We start from the raw sequence: 15092 nt of genomic DNA, 5'->3' as shown, positions 1-15092 counted from the left end.
GCTTCTGGAATTCAAAAAAGAGAAAGGTCAGATACAGGAGAGGCAAAACATTGGTTCCATCAAAGGTAACTCCTCCCACCTCTCGCATTACACGAGTATAAGAATCCTCTTCTACCTCTATATCCTTTCTGAAGGATCTGGAGGAATAAAAAATTCACGTTGCTTAAAAATATATAACTAAACATAAGGCCTTAATTACTTCAATGTATTAAACTTTCTATATGGACTAAACCTTCCTACTGCCATAACGTCAATGACTGCTAAAGACATGATCATATTTCGACATGCTCTCATATGTTAAAAAAGAATTGTGGAATAATATATTATGCCATGCTCAGAAAAATATTTACATTATCTTTCTTTAGAATTATCAAGTTAATATGAGGTTAAAGTAATATTTGTTGCTTTAAAATATTTGTGCTAAAACACTACGTGATTTGCACATCAAAGACATCTTTACAGACACATCACCCAAAGCAGTGATAGTGAAGGCAAAGATAAACAGCTGGGACTATATCAAATTAAAGAGCTTTTGTACAGCAAAAGAGACAATAACAAAAACAAAGAGAAACCCCACCAACTGGGAGAACATTTTTGCACCCAACACTAATGATAAAGGACTGATCACAAAAATCTGCAAAGAGCTGATGAGACTCAACAACAACAAAGAAAATAATCCAGTCAAAAAATGGGCAGAAGAGCTTAAAAGAAACTTCTCTGAAGAGGAAATGCAAATGGCCAACAGGCATATGAAAAAATGTTCAACATCACTTGTCATCAGGGAAATGCAAATCAAAACTACCATGAGATACCATCTTACACCAGTGAGAATGGCACATATTAAAAAAACTAGCAACAACAAATGTTGGCGAGGGTGTGGAGAAAAAGGAACTCTTCTGCACTGTTGGTGGGAGTGCAAACTGGTCCAACCACTGTGGAAAGCTGTGTGGAGATTTCTGGACCTACTAAACATAGAGCTTCCATATGACCCAGCAATTCCACTCCTAGGTATGTACCCAAAGGACACAGAAACATCAATTCCAAAGAACACCTGCACCCCTATGTTTATAGCAGCACTGTTTACAATAGCTAAGCTTTGGAAACAACCCAAATGCCCAAAAATAGATGACTGGATCAAGAAGATGTGGTACATATATACCATGGAATATTACTCAGCATTCAAAAAAGATAAACACATGCAATTTGCTGCAACATGGATGGCGCTGGAAGGGATCATGCTCAGCGAAATAAGCCAAAAAGAAAAAGAAAAATACCGGATGGTCTCACTCATAGCAGGAATCTAGAAAACTTAAATAATGGACCAGGAAAATGAATAACTATAAGAAAGTGAAAATCAAAATCAACAAAAAACTATGAACCAGAGACACTTTTAGGGGGGCGGGGGCGGGAGGGGAGGGATTGGGGTCAGAATGGGGGGCTGCAATTGTATGGGGAATATAACAATAAAATTTATAAAAAAAAAAAATAAATAAATAAATAAATTAAAAAAAATAAATAAATAAATAAAAAAAAAAATATTTGTGCTATAACACGCTACCAGAGAATTCTAAATTGGGCACAAGGACATTTATGTATGTATATGTGGCTGAAGCATGAAGACATTGCAATAGAAAGCACACTACAAATTCTTTGAAACTATTTTTACTGTAATAACTACACACATTTTACTGCAAAGATCATTTGAAATATACTCAAGGTGTCTCATATTTAATAATAATATAAAATACAAAGTTGAAAAGGAGAATTCCCAAGTCCTCAAACACATGATGAATATAAAAGTTTTCATGACCCCAGATTTTACAGCTTTTAAGTTCTTGGTTTACTTGATTCCAGATCTAATTGCTTTGTTTCTGTTATTGTAAATAATTGTTTTGTTTGAAAAGATACATATTATTTACATAATTTAAATTTGATACAAAAACAAACTTAAAAGATCTTTGCTTTTTATATTGATAAGTATAATCAGCTTTAGTGATATTAATAGAACCCGGAGACTTGTGGTGGCTCATCTTCAAATACTTTGATGATTAACAGTAGGATTTGAAAATTAACCAGATATCCTGCCTGTCTCACTGAGAATCTTCTTTTTATTTTCTGATACATTAACATAATTTTATCTTATTTTATTTTTTAATATTTTATTTTATATAATTCTTACATCATTTTTCCTTTTTGCACAATGTATGCATTTTCATTTTGGTTATATTCCCCATATAATTGTACCCCAGTTATTAGTGATTGTTTGTTTTTCATGGTGTCCAACTGAGGGAATTTTTTAATCATAAGGTGCCACATTCAATGTTGGACTCTGCTGATAATACATATTTTTTGGCAAAATTTGAAAAAATCAGTAAAAAGAAATATCATCGAATTTGTTAACTCCTGTGATACCCACTTTCTATTCTCTTAATAAGAATTTCCCCTCAGAATACTATACAGGTTTTTGTTTTGAGTTTTTAACTTTTCAGAATTCCAAATAGTTCAAGATTTTCTTTGAGGGGGGGTAAAATTCATTCTAGGTCTATGCATAGGCTTTTATTTCTTTTTTTTTTTTTAAGATTTTTTTATTTATGGACACAAGAACTGGGGCGCAAATAAACTATTATTTTAATTGAGGTAACAACACTGTGTATGATTTATAGCTATAGGCTATCCCAATTAGTTTGTATTTTGTTTTACTTTATTGGTATGTATCACAGCCATGAAAAATAGCAATGTTTTATAGAAAAGCACAGTAGCAATATTACCTTTTTTTCCTATTCAATTTATATTTTAAAAGAATAAGTACAAGAGGTTTTTCCAATATCTTTTTTTTCCTCCTTTCATGTTGCCTTTTTCACTTTGTTTCTATTTTCCTTTTTTGCAAGGGCTTTTTGAAATAATATTTTCTACTGGTTAGAAATAGCTTCTCACAGCCTGACTGACACTTCTCTAGGGGGTTACTGTTTTTGGAATACAGCCCAGAGATTATTAAACTAACAAATAAACATTTTAAGATACCCATAAATTTTTGGCCCAAGCCCAACAGCAGTTGCAGCATTTCTGGCCCACTGACTCTCTCTCCAAAGGACCAGTACAAGATTGCTCCAAGCAGGCAATTGTGATGTGTGTTCTGTTTGTCTGGTTTTGTTTTTCATTCAGTCATTATTAGCTGAAATGCAGTCTTTTGAACATGACTGCAACATGTATACCCTTAGCCTGTATCAGTCTTTGGCCTAAAGACCTATATTAAGTATGTTTTGTTTGTTTTTTTTTACTTATTTCAACTTGTGAAAGCACCTACTATAAGATCTCTGTCATCAGAACATAAGATTTTGACATACTCTATGTAAAGCATTTCAAAATTCAGATAGTCACATTCAAGTCTCAAGTCTATCTACTGTACAATTCAATGTGGGGAAGAACAAAAATCAACTGCAAGAATTTCATATCCAATATCAAGTGGAGAATTTAAACTGTTGCTTCTCAGTTACCTACTTCAGATTTTTCAGAAAAATTCAATTACATTTTAAGCTAAAGAAAAAAAATAGAAAACTTCTAATTTGCCCTATTTTATGTTTTTTTTTAAAGTGGTAGCTCAAATATCACAGGTTTTGTCCAATTTTTCCTGACCCTTCCAAAACAAAAGCTGATCCTTCCTTTGATCTCCTGCAAGTACTTGGATGCTATTCCCATTTGGTAATTGTTACATTCAATTATTATAATCTGGTGTATAATATCTTAAAATTGTCTCAATCACTCTATGCACTGCATTGCATCAAGCAAAATAAGGCAGAAATAGAAAGACATACACCAGGTGATTTCAGTCATATGTGAACTATAAAAAGAAGTCAAAGGAAGCAAAAATAACAAAATAAAACAAAATCTTGAAACCTGACTTCTGCTTCCCTCAGCAGTGTATTTCAGTAGATCTGCCTGTTCTGTTCCTCACTCTGTCTCTGGTGAATGCCTTCACCCCTCCTCACCTTTGGCCTACACCCCAGTTCTTGTATGCATAAATAAATAAATATTGAAAAAAGAAAGAAACCTGACTTCAGAAAAGAGGCTACCAGAAAGGGAGGTAGGAGGGGTAGGAGCAAAGGCAGGAGAGATCTCAATGGACCAATGTGGAATATTATTGATTTGATACGGTCTGAAAACATACATTGGTAGAGGTGTAAACCCACCCCCTTAAAATAAATGAAGTGTTGTAAATCAACATTACCTCACTAACAATTTAAAAAATAAATGAATTTTAAAATATTTTTAAAATTATTGACTAATGGGAAAACAGAAGTGGTACAATAAACCCAAAATTTGAAGAATACATCTAAATACACACGAAAAAGAGAAAAAGTACAATTTTTCCATTATTTCTGCATTATTTTTTGCTTCATTATCCTTGCCTTTTTATTACTTTTTTATTTTTATGCTGAAATTTGTAACCAGAAAAGCTGCTGAAGTAATTATTTACACTATGGAAAAAAAAACAACAACTTAGTTTTAACTTGAATGTGATATAAGTGTATTAGCGCGTGTGTGTGTGTGTGCATGTGTGAATGACTGTGTATCCATAGAACTCGAGACTCAGAATCATAAGAAGTCTATCAATGAAAGAAGTCTATCAATGAAAGTATTGGCATGGGAAAATGAACACTATGTCTATCATGCTGGAGTGAAAAATATTAGAACAATTAAGTTTATTCTGGTTCTAAGAAACTACTTCATTTGCTCTGGTTACAAAAGACGTAAGGAGAGAAATCCTTTAATATTCAGTTATCTAGTCCACCTGAGTATGTTTGAGTGAATGCTGATCAAACTTTAGTAAAGCAATCTTGTTTGTAAACTTCAGAGCAAGAAACACGTTATTTTCCAGGTAGCAAAAATAAACACTTTGAACTCTTAAGCAGTGTAATAATTCTTTGAAAATGTCAAGTTCTGGTTTCAAATTCTCTATGCCCATAAAATGATGAGAAGTTACAGTATACACAAATGACCTTCTCCCTGAGCTACATTAGCAGCTTATTCAGCACTATGACCTTCCCCTTCACAGACTTTACTGTAAATCAAGGATGAAGATGTCAGGTCCAGGTTTAGAGTTCAGTGTCATCATTTTCTCTTCTTAATGGAAGCACCTAAATACTGCAGTTACTAAGCTTTCTGTCAAAATTAATGTCCCGCCTATCCAACAAAATGAAACATGTTTTTACTCCTCTCTAAATTGCTGTTTGCCCTCTCTTATATATTGAGAAATGACAATGATTCATTCTCTCTCTCCCATTCTATTGATACATTAATTCATGTTTTAAAAATCAACTAGTTGTGGCAGGAGAAAGAGAAGATGGAAGATTACCTAAATATGTTGACACTTTAATATGGTAAATGCTGAATTTAATTTATCTCACTATAGTCACTCTTTATCCATCATTGACTAATGAGTTCTGAGATGTATGGATGACCTTAACCTTTATAAGGAAGGATTCTGACCCTCAGGGCAAATTAAAAGGTTGCAGTGATTAACTAATAGGTAAGAGAAAAGCTTCATGTCTGCATTCTGCCTCCTTACAATGATTATAAAGTAGAATCCAATAAGTAATTAGTACATCAAAGAGTTTCTAAATATTTTCAGTCTTTGTAAGAAGCAAGGTAGGCCAGTATAATTCAATAGCACTAATTTGCATAGGATTAGTTTGCTATGCAGATATTCAAACATGCATACTTTCTGCAGAATTACTTAAAAACATTTTTAAGTTCCTTAATGATATGAAGGACTTTTAGTGTTACACTGTAAATTATAATTAATGCCATTTTTTCATTTATTTGTTGAAAGTCACTAGATAGGTTTAAATGAATAAACATTATAAAAGATAGAGGAAGGACTTTACATAAAAGCTACATTTACAGACACTGTGGTGTATAGAAATCATAGCTGTTGATGAAGCACAAATTTTCTGAAATATCTTTCTAAACATCATTATCCTCATGAAGTTTATTACTATACTTTATTCTTTACAATTCTAAAGCTATCATTAGCTGCTACAGTAATTTTTCTTTTATCTTTAATTACTTTATTAACTTCCATACTTCTGAAATGTCACCTATTTTCTCTTTTGCAATTTTCAAATAATATATCACAATTTATAAATAGTTTTTAAAATGCAGAAAGGTATATATGAGGGGGGGAAAAGCATTTATAATCCCAGTCCCTATAAGAAATTACTCTCCACATAACTATTCTTTCCCAACACTTGCTATATACATATCAGAGTGTTTATCTTTATAATGATCTCTACAATTAAATGTATCCAGATTATATATAAAAAATTAACTGTTTTTGAAATTAAAATTCTATTAGAAAAAAATTAATATTGTATTTGCTCATTTTTCTCTGGTAATAAAGAGGCCTAGAAAACACTACTTTAATTGCCACATAGTATACATCATATTTATGATCATACCTTAGTTTAACCATTTTCCTATTTTTTGTTATTTGGATATTTTACAAAATATGCCCTCATAAGTATTTAAAAATTAATATTTCCATTAATTTACATCTTTGTTCTTAATCCTTAATATTAATCTTAAATTGAAGGTCTTGAATATAGACTGCCAAATTAATTTCTATGACTATTATTTAATTTTATTATTTATTCATTTTATTTTTTTAAAGATTTATTTATCTATACATACAAGAACTGGGGTGTAAACCAGAGGTGGGGGGTGGTGAGAGGATTCACCAGAGAGAGTGGGGGAACAGAACAGTGGATCTACTGAAATACACTGCTGAGGGGAGCAGCAGGGGAGGCAGGAGAGGTCTGCTGTGCCTTGTGGGTTGCTTCCTGGTGGGCCTGGAATCAACCTCATGCTGCAATGGCTGGCTGGTGATAGCTTGATAGCGCTGTCTTTAACCCCTGCACCACCAATCAGGAAGGCACTGATTTTATTATTTAATAGTGATGTGTTAGGATGCATCTGTTTTAATGTAGCCTGTCACGACTGAAAATTTTCTTTTTTCAAAAATCTCTGCTTATCTTATAGGGTAGTAGGATGATATGGATTACTAGCTTTAATTTGTGCTATTTTCACCTTGAAATATACACAGGTACATATAAATTTGAGAAATAATTGCAGAGACTAGTTTCTAAGAGTCTATCTGCAGGGCAATGTGCATACAGAGCTGGTTCTGCTTAGGGAACAAGAAAATGGAGATGAGATGAAACGTACATGCCTTTGTCCAACACTGATCTAGGCCCAAGCTCAATGAATTTTTGTGAGAGGAGCAATGCCAGCATATATTATTGATGATATTTCAGAGAAATTATTTGAAGTTTGGGGGAAAGGAAACACTATTTGGGGGCCAAGGAAATAAAAATAATGGCAAGTTATGAAGAAAACTAACAGATAGAACAAGCTGTATGTTTTGACATATATCTTTTCCATGACAAATTCCAGTCTTTTCTCCCCTTCATAGACAGAAGTATTCCCAGTCTCATATGTATCCTTATGAAAATATTCTATGTATATGCAATTGCATATATATATATATATATATATATTCAAATGTATATACGTATGGAAGTGCAATATTGATATACATATTTTATTTTATTTATTTATTTTTTAATAGAGAAATGTTTTATTTATTTATTTATTTGTTTGTTTGTTTGTTTATACATGCACTGGGTACAGTCAGAAGCACGGGAGGGTGAGAGAATTCACCAGAGCCAGAGTGGGGAGCAGAGCAGGCAGAAGGACCAAAGTACACACTGCTGAGGGGAGCAGCGGGTGGCAGGAGTGGTCTGCACGCCATGTGGGACCCTCCTCCGGTGGCCGGGGAGCAGCCGGGGATCGAACCGGCGCTGCAGAGGCTGTGGGCAGCTTCGCAACCCAGCGCTCAACCGCTGCGCCACCGGGGAGGCCCTTGATATACATATTTTAACACAAAATATGTTTCTTTTTCCTTCCCTTTGTTTAGCATAAAATATTAAAGTTAAATTTTTGAACTTAATAGCTAAATCTTGTTTTTTAATGAAAATTTTCAACCACAGGCCTCCCTGGTGGCACAGGGATTAAAGACACAGCTGCAGCCACCACAGCATGAGTTTGACCCCCAGCCAGGGAGTTTAACTACATGGCGAGGCAGACTTCTCCTGTCGTGCCCACTGCTCCCCTCTGCAGTGTATTTCAGTCAGTCTGCCTGTTCTTCTACCCACTCTGTCTCTGGTGAATACTGTAACCCACCCCCCACTCCCCACCATAGCTCTGGCCTGCACTCCAGTTCTTGTATACATAAATAAATAAATCTTTAAAAAATTTCTGTGGGCCTCCCTGGTGGTGCAGGAGGTTGAGCGCAGCGCTGTGAAGCTGTCCACAGCCTCTGCAGTTCCGGTTCAATCCCCACCGGCCTTGGAGAAACCCACATGGCGAGCAGACCTCTCCTGTCGTGCCAGCTGCTCCCCTCAGCAGTGCATTTCATCAGTCTGCCTGTTCTGTTCCCCGCTCTGTCTCTGGTGAATCCTCTCACCCTCCCGCGCATCTGGCCTGCACCCTGGTTCTTGTATAAATAAAAAAATCTTTAAAAAAAAAATTAAAAAAAAATTCTTTAACCAAAGATTTTAACTTTCTCTTGAAAAAGTCTACTATTTTGCTAAAATACTATTCATATAAATCTAAACATGATAAATTCAAATGGTTATACTTGAACTTCCCCTAGTGTTACACTTAGTAAAATGAGTATGAGAGTTTTAATGCTTTTCTGAATTGAGTTCTCTCATTAGTCTAAGTACATTGTAGATTAAATTTTCTCACCACCTGTACAGAAAGGCATTAACATAGCAGACCTGATACTACAATTCTAGAACAGATTGCTTACCAGGTTGGACCTTGGCTGGCATCTGGGAACTTGGTTCTCAGTGTGTTCCTAGTCAACATTTAACTGAAAAGGATGGTGAGCTCTGCCTGCTCTTAAGTAAACAATATAATTCATGTTGAACACCTATTTTTCTTTTATGAATCTGGAATTATGGCATCTTCTTGGCAGGGGATACTTGTGTCATCAATACCAACAGAAGATCTAGACACAGAGTCTCTAACTTCCCTGATAGATAACACTCTTGTGTTTTGTAATAACTCATTGTTGAAGGAATTAATTGTGTCTTGCATTACTCCATTGGGAAAGGATGCTTGGAAGCTTGTGCTTAGTTTTCCCTGGACTTCAAGCCATCAATCTTTTCCCTTTGCTGATTTTTCTTTGTAGCTTCTTACCATAATAAATCTTAGTTGAATTCAACTATAAGCTGAGGACTTTGTATCCTTCTAGGGAATTATCAAGGTTAGGGGAGGTCTTGGGGAAAGCCATCTTGGGTCAGGCCACATAAACAGTGCTGACCATTATGTTGTCGCTGGAAGTGATATGTGTCATTTTGACCTGGAGCTTTAAATTGTTGCTGTGAGACCCTCCACTGTGTTTTCCCTCTGAGATGTTAGACAACAATGTCCCAGATGGTAAAGATTCTATAATGCTGAGACTGAGAATGAGGATGACATTAAGCTAAGTACCCATCTGAGCCAGGATAGAATTTGCATTGTAGTAAATAAATCTTTGACTTTAGCCTCTGAATATTTATAGTTATATGCTATTACAGTACAAGTGGGAAAATTTTGACTGATACAAATACTATGTAGATTTTTGTTTTGCTGAAAATAAGGTTACATAGCATGAAGGGTATTTATAGCACAAATTAATAACAATAATCATTTGCCATGCATGGAAAATTGCATTATCTGTCACTCATAATTAAAATTTTAATGACCATAGTTTATTTCATTGAAAGAGATTATCCTTTACTGCACGTTTTTGTTATTTTGTTACAAATAATATTGACAGCCTGTGGTACTTAATACATACTATAATTTAAAAGAAAATAATAGCCAAGTTTCTAAGACTTCATCTTTTATGTACAATTCATCATTTGTGACAGCTTTTAAAATTAGGGATAGGCAGATATTAACAGTCACTTAATAAAATGATGACCTGATTAAAATGGTATGAATGGATGGTTTTCTCTACCAGCTTTTATTAACATTAAACTCTGTGTTGATTACATCCTATAGGGCATGGGCCATTAGCTGAGCTTGGTAGCAGAAGTGTCAGCACAAAACAAGTCAGATGCAGCTGAATATGACAAGCTAATTATCATTTATTCAACATAATAAACATGGTTAAAAATTCCCTAAAAATATTTAATGCCTCTAAAATATGCTTATTTCAGACAAAAATATATATGTACAAGCTCACTTTACTGCTCCTGTTAGTTGTTTTGAGTAGGAATGTGAATATTTCTCCCTTTACAAATAGAGCTAAATAGTTCAATGATTTCTATTTTCTAATGTGATTTTTCAAATTGTTTTTGCTTAGTAAGTCAAGCAAGTAATCTTCCAGTTATGTCTCAAAAAATGTTGAAACCTAAATGTAAAATTATGAAACAATAAAGTTATATCACAAACTCATTATAATGGCTTAAATCAAATTTAAAAAAAGCACAAGAAAACTGACGATATAATTTGCTGGAATTTCCTTTCCAAATTATTGTATGTTTCTTCCATGGACTTTTGTTTTAGGTTATCCTGAGGTTTATGTGTATGTTTCTATATTTGCAACCTATTAGACAGATTAATCTTAATGTTCCACATTTTTAGCCTTCTTTGTTCCACACTGTATATTGATATAATGCTTTTTCTAGATAGAATTACTTTTTATTTTACAAGAGCTCCTTTAGAATTCTTGCAAGGTTTGATATAGTGGAAAGAAATTCTTTTAATTTTTATTTGTCTGTAAAGCTTTCTATCCCTATTTCCATTCTGAATTATATATTATACAATATGATGAATATGTTATCTTGCAGTATGACGTATTCTTGCTTATAAATCTATTTTTCTTGGAATTTAAATATTTTATACAATTCCCTCTGGCTTGCAAAGTTTCCATGAAGAAATCTTATAAGAATTTTTCATATGTAACTATTTTTCCCCCTATTTTGTAGTGTGTTTGATTTTTCTTTTAATTCTTTAGGTCTCCTGGATCAAGTTGGCTGTTTCCATTTCTAATTTAGGGAGAGTCTTAGTTATTATATCTTAAAGTAAATTTTCTTCCCCTTCCCAGCATTCAATTCCTTTTGGGATACCTATGATGAAGACATTATTTCCCTTAGTAATATTCTATAGGATCTTTGCACTAATTTTGTTCTTTTTAATTCTACTTGATGTTTGCTGGTCTAGTTGCATTTTCCACCACAAGTGTTCAAGCTCACTGATTCTCTTGGCTGATATTTCTTTTCTGCTGTTGATCCCCTATTGTACTCTTGTTCAATGAATAAAGAAATCTTAGAGTTCCTTATTTCTGTTAAAACTATTCTCATATTTTCTCTATTCTGTGGTAATTTCCATTTTGCTTATGATTTTCTTTTTTCAATAAGCATAATTAAGAAAGTTACTTTAAATATTTCTCTAGGCACATGAACTATTCCTACTGATTTATAATTTTCCCTTTTTTTAATTCTATCATTTGCGTTATATTGCTCTGTTCAATTTTAGTTTTTATATTTTGAGCTAGTGTTTTCTTTCCACATAACTTTATGTGCTAGCCTTATATTGGGATGACAGATTGCAAGATACAATCTTACGTTATTTGCTAAGGGTAATAGGGTGGCTGTTGCATTAATAGACTGATATTTCTGTACTTGTTTTATTGACTTTATCAAAGCTCTAGTTTTGGTAAGGAGTTGGAACTGTGGGGAGTCAAGAGGTTGCTGCTAGAGAGTTCAAACCTCCTATTTAGCTGTAGGTACCCGGGCTGAGGATTTGTGTCTCAGGTTGTCTCTTCTCTAAGTCGGTTTCTCAGTAAAAGCTTCCATAATACCCTCAGGCTTACAATGACCCTTCAGTTGTGGTCTAGCTCTGGTTTGCAGATCTACGACCCGCAGATTTTCTCAGAGATATGAGCAGGAGTAGAGTGATCTAAGAATTACAATTTTCTGAATACAGACAGGCAAGAGTCCCTGTCAGTTGACATTATAGGCAGGCGAAGGAGGTGTGTTTCTCGTGGTCTGTGGGTGCCATTTGTAAACAAAACAAAACACCTCCTTTGCAGCCCTCTCACAATCCTCTCCTATAGACAGAGGGCTGTGGCAGAAGTAGAACCAAGGTCTGTTCCCACAGGCTTTCAAATTACTGCGCCTTTTCCTGAGACACGAGCTCCTGATGCCAGAACCTGGATGCTTTAGACTCTGATTTGAGGCTTGAAGATGTGTAGGTGAATGCTATTTAAGCAACAGCCCCAGGTAGAGGTAGGATAGACAATCCGTAAAACAAAGAAGCCAGTTGTAGAGGGAAAACTGTTTTAAGTGCAAGGCTACTCACATAATGTTTGTTTAACCAGATCTTCCCCACAGACTCTAATTCTAGCTGCCTAGGCCCAGCATTGCAAGTTCAAGCTGACAGAACCAACTTCAGATAAGTACTAAGTAATCACAAGAATCGTCTGATGGCCTCAAGCAACTTCAGCAGCAGGGATGTTTAGCCCTCCAGCACTGAATCTTTGGTTAATTTCTAGCATTATGGTATCTGCTGCTTTCCTGGAATTCAGCTGTGCATCTACTTCTCCAACTCCTATCATTCTCTAGAGGTAGGTCCCTATGTTTTCCACACTTGCATAGGTGTACCCCCTATTTCCAACGCGGCCCCCAGGTTGTAAAGTTCCCAAACTGGATGTGAGTCCTTCAGTCATCAACATAAAATGTGCTCTGATCACAGCTGTCCCTCCCTCTCTTGGGGTTGTGCTGTCTAGTTGCCATCAACATTTTATTGGATTTTTTTGCTACTCTCTCTGCCATGTCATTTTTCCTTGCAAAAGTGATGGTCCTCCAGTTTTCCTTCAAGGATTGCTGTTTTCATCTGCTATTTATACATAGAGAGGAAGTAAGCCCTGTATTTTTTTTAACTCTTCCACCATCTGTAGTGTTTTATTTATTAAGCAGAATGGTATTAATAGGAGTATTTAATTTAATAAACCCTTTAAGCTTTAAAATGATAACTTGAATTTTCTTTTCAAATTTAGAAACTGTTTTCATAATGTATTTCTGTAAAGAAAAGGAATATTTAGGCTGCAGCATACAGTGAACATAGAAGACTAAAAAAATATATACAATCACAGAACAATACATTCATATAATCAACTGCCTTAAATGGCAAAGACAAGTTTGCTTAAGCAGGCAAAGGACACTGATTGAAATGTCTAACGAAGTAGTCAACAGAGTGGCCACATAAAATAAGCAAGTGTGATAAAGCTCACAATAGAAAATTTAGGATGGAAACATCACAAGTCCAGAAATGAGAAGTGGGGTAGAAATGATTAACAAGTCATTAAACCTGCTATGGAAAATCTGCAGGCAGAGACAGACACCAGAGGTGGGACATGGAAAATTGTTGGTCACTACAAAGAAACACCATTCCTTATAGATTAATGCTCAACCAGACCAAGTGATAGATTCCAAAAAGGAATTGATCTACCTCGAGAACATTATATAAAGTAAAAATCAAAATCAACAAGCAACTATAAACCAGAGACACACTACACACTTGGGGGGGAGGGATGGAGGGTTGAGGGTCAAAATAGGGGGGGTGGGAATTGTATGGGGAATATAACCAAGATGAAAATGCATACATTGTGCAAAAATGAAAAATGATGTAAAAATATATAAAATTAAATAAAATTTAAAAAAAGAATACTCCTTGCTCATACAAAATGTAGCTCTGTGCCCACCTGTGTCTATGTATGTGTCTCTTTTTCTTAATAAACTAGCCATGCCTTAATGAAACTGCAGTGTGCCACTGAATGGGAAACCCTGATGAAATCTTTCTCAGAGGGGACACAAGAACCCCACTTAGTCAACTCCATCAGGTATAGTGTGTAAGTTTGAGCAAATTAGAAAAATAGAAAGTGTTTCCAGAATGAATGGTTGGGAGGATGGCTAGATAGGTAGGTAGAGAGTTAATTACAGAAATCCTAAGTTAAAAAAAGTTTTCAAAAATAATGTTACAAAATTTCAGTAGCATATATTGGGCATGAGCCAGATAAGCATAATTTTTCATAAAAATGGGACAGACATTTTTCACATATATTCTTGAAACAAACATCAATTCTTGAAAGGAGAGATGATTTTTATTCTCTAAATAGAAATTTTTAGTATTTATTTCTTTTACCAGGGGTATATTTAGATTTGAGAGTCTAGTCTGGAGAGTCAGGGGGAAAAGGCACATAGTTGAAAAGTTATTTCTTTTTTTATAATACCATGAGAGTAAATAAATGTCCTTGTTATAAGCACTACAGAAAGCAGAAGGGCACCACCTTTTGACTCTATAGTAATTCTTACACTTCTTAGATTTATTGCAGTAGCAATTAAGAGTCAAAAGTGCAGGAGTAATAGAAAACTATATATAGAATTCCATTTAAGAAGCAAAAGAACACCAGTATTTTAAGGACAGAGAGCATATACTGAAGCAAATTCTGAGAAGGCTATTTGCAATTAAGGAATCACAATATAAGTAGAAAATGTCAGAATCAAAGAGAAACAGATAGAGAGATACCATACACAAAAGAGGGTCATAAGGAGAAAATAAGGAAAGTTAGACAGGTCATGATAATAAGGCTAACTGAAGAATTTCTCAATACTGCCCTTTCTAGTATTTAAATGAATAGTGATTCATTAGTGAGTCAAAATGGGGTGTAAACTGACCATAACTGTTTTCAACTCCTGCCAACAAAGTAGACTTCTTTTTTCTTCTCTCCTTGAATAAGGGGTATCTTGTAATGTGTAATAGAACACAGTATAAATTATTATAGTTAATTCTGAGCTTTACTATCAAGAAGCTTTGCATTGGTCTACTTTTGCTCTTGGATCTTGTGATATCCATGAGTAAGACAAGGCTAATTGACTGGAAAATGATAGTCGAAATGTAAAAAGGCCCTAATCATCCAACTGTAACAAGAAGTCCATCTAACCCAGCAGTCTAGTTCATCAAAAACAAAAGGACAC

The sequence above is a fragment of the Talpa europaea genome (genome assembly GCF_964194135.1).
Source record: "Talpa europaea genome assembly, chromosome: 8".
Taxonomy (NCBI): Eukaryota; Metazoa; Chordata; class Mammalia; order Eulipotyphla; family Talpidae; genus Talpa; species Talpa europaea.
Note: the sequence above shows the minus strand (reverse complement) of the source record.